Here is a 7188-nt window from a genome sequence, read left to right on the forward strand (position 1 = left end):
TATAATTATTTCTCTAAAGTTCTTTTATGTCATATCAAATTATAACGCTCTTGATGACTCCTCCTTTGAACACTGGTATCACAGTTTTTCCTCATATCATAAGAAACATTAAAAATGTGAAATATTTAATCAAAAGTACTTCAAGTAAATCCCCACGGACTTTTTCAGATTTGCTTTAAATTAATCCATGGAAGAGTCTTTTTGAAACTAATGAACTGATTTTTCGAAGATTAGCTTTAGATTGACTTCAAACGGTATCCATAGTGACGGCCTTCATTAAAAAATTGTGTTTATGTTTAACTTGATCGCTATCCATTAAAAGTCAACAGAAATATTATAAAAAGGCTGTTTTTCCCAGTGTAACAAAACGTCCATTTTGTCAAAAGATTCACGAGAAAAATAACTGAAATTTAAACTGAATAACTGTAAACATTTAAACCGACTTGAATAAATTTAAAGTAATAATTAAAATGGCGGATCCTCACATAATTTGACATGTTTTAAAAAAAATCCCGCGTAACAAGGCTTATGAACTATATAATATCGGTGTACAGGAGAAAATCAACAATAGATTATTGTTTTATTCTGGACAGATTTAGAAGTAAACTACGTCTGCTCGTATTTTTGTTATACTTAGTGTTTGTGAAAGATAAGAAGGGTTATATATCATCGGTGTGCAGGACAAAGTCATCAGTTAAATAAATTGTTTTATTCTGGTATCGTATTATTTGCAATACTTAGAATTTCACAAAAAAGATATATTTATAACGATGTAGTGATGTTTGAATGTAACGACTAGCTCACATTTAGAGTTTACAAATAAACACTTATATAAAGACAGTTATGTATTTCATGTAAACGTTACAGCGCACTTTGGTGACAAACGTACTTTGGGATAAAAATCGAGAATTTGACCTATTTGCTAACAACCTGCCCAAAAGAATTACGCGTGAATTGGGATCTATGACACGCCAAGCAACATGACAGAGGTGCAGCACGACTGACCCTGTACATTAACAACAAGAGCAGGTAATACCCAATACCGCCTGGTTAAAGCAGAATTCAAATTCATCATTTAGATGTACAAGATGTTATCATACTTATGAAAACATCAACAAAAGCAAAAATCAAACCATCAAACAAATCTAAAATCAAGATAAAGAATTAACACAACAGTGAATATGGGGTATAGATAAATAAGTGGACAATACTTTCTTTTATAACAGTTTTCATTGACCTTTTGGTTCACATGAAGCCAACACTGCGCATAAATGTATGTCTTTGACTATCTGTGTTGATGATTATGCACACACATTTGTGGTGATGGTGTTACTTTTGATGCTATTGTAATATTGTCCACAAATTTGCGATGCTAATTAACGCACGTTTGTCAACTAGAGTCGCAATGTTTTAAAGAATACGTTGCATTTTGTTTCATAATTTATCATTTTTGAATTTCAATAGTCTTAGTTTTTCTCCCACACCACAATAAATATATTCTGTCCTAGACACAAATATTAAGTAATCATTTACGCTCGTTCAGCAACGTTTAGTAGATGTTCTCCCGCATATTCGCTTAACTTTACGAGAAAGAAAAACGTTTCTGATTGAGACGATTTTATCAAAGCACATTAACCTTAAAGACAAATGAATCAAGACCTTGATTGGACTGTATATTGCAACATTATTCTGAAAAGAAAGTATCATGATTATGTAATGTCGAATAAACATGTACATTTAAATGTATCATTACACATATATAACCCTATTGAAATATTAACAATATTTGCGTGATTCTAATGAAAAAAATTACACAATTCTTCTTTTATTTGCAAAGTAAACAAATTTAGCTAAATTCAATAAATCTTTTGTAGAGTTTGTTGACATGAGAGCCCTAAATTTATTCAAAGTCGGCCACTGGCAGTAATAGCGAGCTCGACGAGCTGGCCCGAAGGGCCTGCTCGCAAAGCGAGCTTTACGGTAACGCGAGTACCTGCTAAGTGATGGTTTTGAAAACTTTCGTCCAAAGTACCGAATTGGACACATCGCAACCTTTCGAATTTAAAGATAACAATAAAAACTGAGGAATTCTGACTGAAAACGGATGTGTAGACTGGTCACCCGTGCACGTCTATGGGAACTATAATTGGACAGGGAACCAGAATAACGGAAGCTGTGTATAAAAAATGAAATTCGAAGGCGCCATTTTGTTTGAAATCTGATAAATAAAAACAATTTTTTGTCGAATTTTGTTGTGAAAACTATCTAGAATGAAAGAAAATGGTCTAACAAAGAAAATTAATCCGAACACCAATATCTTTTATTCAGTCGTTAACGCTGTACAGACATTTAAATTATTGTTTACGTGACGTCACAATGTAGCGCCAAACAGCGCGTGCAAAACAAACAAATCAAGTTCGCTTTTTTAATGTCGCAAACGTTTTAAGTTTTACATTTATTTCACTTTAAATAATTTTAATTTCGCTTAAAAAATTATAGAGTGAAATAAAATAAACATAGTTTTATAAACGTTTTCAAAACTCGTTATTCATTTCACGACAATGGCGGAGCCATATTTAATACAGTACGTGTGACGTCACACGTACTCGTCACTGCATTTGAAATAAAAATGAGCGATTACTTCATACTATTTCACGTAAAAAGTACATCGAGCTCGCTTTGAGGCTTTGCCTTTTTCATATTAGCGTTTCAAATATTTATTTCTCAAAGCGAGCTTCACGGTAACGCGAATACCTGCTAGATATGATGGTTTTGAAAACTTTCGTCCGATGTACCGAATTGACACATCGCAACTTTTCGAATTACAAGATAACGATAAAATCCGAGGTGTTCTGATTGAAAACAGAAGCGTAGACTGATATCCTGCGCAATTAAATGGGAACTATAATAGGACAGGGAACCAGAATAAACGGAAGCAGTGTATAAAATACCGAATGACAATTTTAAAACGGAAAATGTAAAATAAAAATGAACAATTATTTTATACTATTTTTATACTATTTCCCGATAAAAGAAACTCGAGCTCGCTTTGAGGCTTTGCCTTTTTCATATTAAGACTACTTATAATTATGATATCAATCGATTATAGTTAATCTATTTATAGGAGATATTGCACGAATGTGTTATTCAGGTGATGTATTTCAATGAGACCACAGGGTTGGTGTGAAATGAGTGCGAAATGAGTGTGAATATGAGTGAAACCAACGAGAAAGTTTGCTTTGAAAATTTATCGTTATTCAAAGCGACATGAATGACTCATATCTATTACATATCAATCGTACTGAAATAAAAACATATGCACAGTCCAAGTTACTAAGCGACACTAACAATCATTAAAGTTGTTGTTGCTGTTGTTTGTTGTTGTTGTTTTTTGTTGTTGTTTTTTTTTTGATGTTGTTTCTTTCTTTCTTTCTTTCTTTCTTTCTTTCTTTCTATTTAATATCCGATTATATTCTTCATAAAATTAAGTTTAAACTTAAATATAACATTAATATGAAATTAGGCAAAGCCTATGAACGGGGAAGTCGTTAAAAATTCCTTTCATTCTTTCCGTTTTAAAGGTGTCATTCGGTATTACATGCACCGCTTCCGTTTTCACTCGGAATACTCGGCGATTATCTTTTATCCGAAAAGTTGAGATTTGTTCCGTTATCGGAATATCCCGCCTATTATCATTGAGTTACATTGTAAATGGCGGCGCCTGACTAGAACTGACACTGAAAATTTCATTGATAGGTATAGAATTCTATATATTTTTTAATTTTTTTTTATTTGATTTTCTTTTAAATATACTCGTGTAGTCTATAGCCGGGCAAGCCAAAGCCCGGACCCGCTTCGCGGGCCCGGTCTTTGACGTCCCCGTATAAGGCTCACACATTGGTAACTGGTACAGACTGCAAGAGAGACTGTTTAAAGACATTACGAGCCTTATCCTTGTTATATGCTGTTATCTTTTTTTTTAAGATCCTTGAACTGTATGTTACAGGATAATAAATCATTTTTGCTCGTTTGTGAGGATCAAATACGAGAATTAATCATCCACTACGGTCGTGCCCTATAAGTGCATAAAGACCATCTTTCTCATAACTTTCTGTTTATATATAGCTTATAGGCATAGTTTATTTATAACAAGAGACAATCAGAAATTTGAACTGTATAAGGTGATTTTAGGAGAAAGTTCTTCATACGAATTTGTACTTAGGGAATAATGATATCTTATAGCATCCAATTTTCTTTAATAATTAGTGTTACGAAAGGCAATGTAAGTACGAAATAAAGGTGAAGTGAAGGACATTAGATACGTGTTCGTCGTCTATCAAACATGGTATAGTCATTAACTTGTGACAAAATATTTTGTCGGAAAGACTTACAGTAATAATGTGTTTCCAATTGATATGAAATAGTTAAAACGTATAGTAGAACTGACATTTTCTAAGATGGTATTAAGGACAGTTTTTAATTTTTTCATGTTTTAAGTACAAGTGCATTCCTAGAGTACTATAAATGAAACCACGGACAACTGCGACAGGGAATAATCTCCGATCCGTGGCCGTCGTCGGAACCCAAGGGTACTGATTCCGCTGAAGAACATTCATAATTGTTTAATTAGATCACTAAAGAAGTGTATACGTAACGAATACGCATGCGTCAACGAATATGTCTCGAGGCGTGCACGTCGCGAGGAAGGTACACAGCAGGTCAAGGTCAAGTCATAAAAAGTACCAGGAATGATAAATAATAATATCACTGTCAATAAATTATAAATGAAAACTCATGTACATTTGTTTATAGTTTGGTGAACAGCTAAGTTTGCAAGCAAAATATTTATTCTGGAAAAAAAATTCAATTTTGACTGAATCAAGGACCAAAGATATGTCATTAACTGAAATACTAAATATATACAGCTAAATACACCAATCATTGTGACTGACAATTTGGAGACTCCAATGTCACAAGACTTCGGGACGGACGGAGAAGAGCAAATCGATATACTAAGGAAGGGGTGGGTATAAAAGCTTCCAAAATCACGACACCCCAATGCAGTACCGCCAACTGCCATTGATATTGGCGTTGTCATCGTCTGTATAATGAATGGCTGAAGTTCATCCTCTTTATGTGCTAAAATTGCGCAGGTCCCAAAATAATTATTATTATGCGTTGAAAATCATTGCGTAAACGTCAACATTAATGCGGTAGCGCTGTCATGCGGCCTATAACAATGCGTCTCTAAAACAGAATCATACCCTTAGAGTGCATTATCACTTTGTTCAATGGTATGGATTTAGTCATTACACTCAAGCAGTGACATGTTATTATTATTCGATGCAATAATGCGTTATTCATGACTTTTTTGTCAATGTGTAATTAATGACAATTTCCAAACAGGAGAATGTGAAACATATTTATCTACATCTAAAAATTCGAATAAGTCAGTAACGTGTTTTCTTTATTTGTTTCTGAAGAAAACCCAAAATACTTATAGATGAAAATGAAAGTTTATCAATAATACTTATAGAAGTTTTCTTAACTCCCCTTTCCGTTTTATAAGCCATATTTATCTTGTAGCATAAAATAACCATGGAAACTTAAACAATGATATTTAATCAAGTAAGAATTTTAATGGCCGTAAATCTTTGTCGCTGTAATTTCAAACAAGCCGTGTCAGACACTTGATCTATTATCATGTAGTTTCACAAAGTGATAAGTATCTACGGATTCTTCTGATTACCCTAGCTAGAGAAATCCTTCTGTTTAATACATTAAAATGTCATTCTTGTAAACTTGTCATTTGATATGGCTTCCAGCTTATAAATGCTTATGTTCATAATAAAATGAAAAATATCTATATCTAATATAAGCAAAGTAAGGATCTTTTATCATTGCATTCTTGGTCAATAGTCAAGGTAAACATATTGAAACAAGTTGAACTATTTGTAATAAAGTAGAAAGTAATACAAACCGTTAGTTATTTTTGTACCTACATTCTGCAGTCTTTTTTTACAATGAACCTTTATACATATTGTAAAGTACCTACATGTACATACGACAGCCTTTACTACAACAATATTTTATGTATGTTGTATGGTACATATATTTTGTAGCCTTTATTTAATGCATTATTATTTAATGAATATTGTATTGCTCAGGGATAAGACGCTTTAACCTGATATTATCCCTTACCTCTACCACCCACCTCCCTCCAGTCACTGTTACATCCTCCTCCCTTCACCCCCCCCCCCCCCGAGAAAAAATATATATGATTTAAAGTCAATTTCCACAATTAATATTCATAACAACAATTATATGACACTATTACACAATTCTCATTATACATTTATAATATAAGTTATACATTTAGATTTGGACGGGATTTTCGTTGTGTCATTGATTGTTTAGTTTTTACAGATGCAATAGCATTTCTTACGCAATTTTGCCTCCTTTCAGTGTAATTCAGACGTAGAAATATCAATGTTTATGTCAATCAGATCTTGTCAAATTCCAAGTTTTCGGCTGTTTCGGTGCTTGTTTAAAACAAAATATTTAACACTGCTTATCATGGAAGATGTCATTGTATACATATATCTATACTACATTGGTCGAGACCAAGTTTTTAAAAATATGTAGACTTTTGGCTGAGTAATGACATTGAATGCAGACTTGGGTAGAATCAAAGCACAGGAAGGGGAAGGAGTTGCAACCCTTGAATATAACTAATACTCTAGAGGTATAATGAAAATTGTGTAATATTGTTGTTGCTATGAATACTAAATGTGAAAATTGACTTTAAATCATATTTTTGGAGGGTTGTAACAAGGACTGGAGGAAGGGAGGGAGATAGCGAATAATTTCAGATTAAAGCGTCTTATAATACCTACATTATGTAGTATTCTGCAAGAACATGTTACTTACAGGTTTTGAAAATTTACCCTAAGACAAGTTATCTAGTTCTTGGTATTATATTTCTAAACAATATCTTAAATCGCTGCGTCATACAGTAATACAATAAACATTAGCTAATGAATATTTATGATCGTCTTTTTGTAAAATGGTAATAATTAGAATTACAATTGCAAGTTTAAAACAGTTCGTATATTTCTTGTTTATTGACCAAACAAAAACTTTTACTTGCGTATGAAAATATAAACCCTAATAGGTATTTCGCTTCAC

The sequence above is a fragment of the Ruditapes philippinarum genome, unplaced genomic scaffold (genome assembly GCF_026571515.1).
Source record: "Ruditapes philippinarum isolate M1 unplaced genomic scaffold, ASM2657151v2 ctg134_1_1_1_1, whole genome shotgun sequence".
Classification (NCBI taxonomy): Eukaryota; Metazoa; Mollusca; class Bivalvia; order Venerida; family Veneridae; genus Ruditapes; species Ruditapes philippinarum.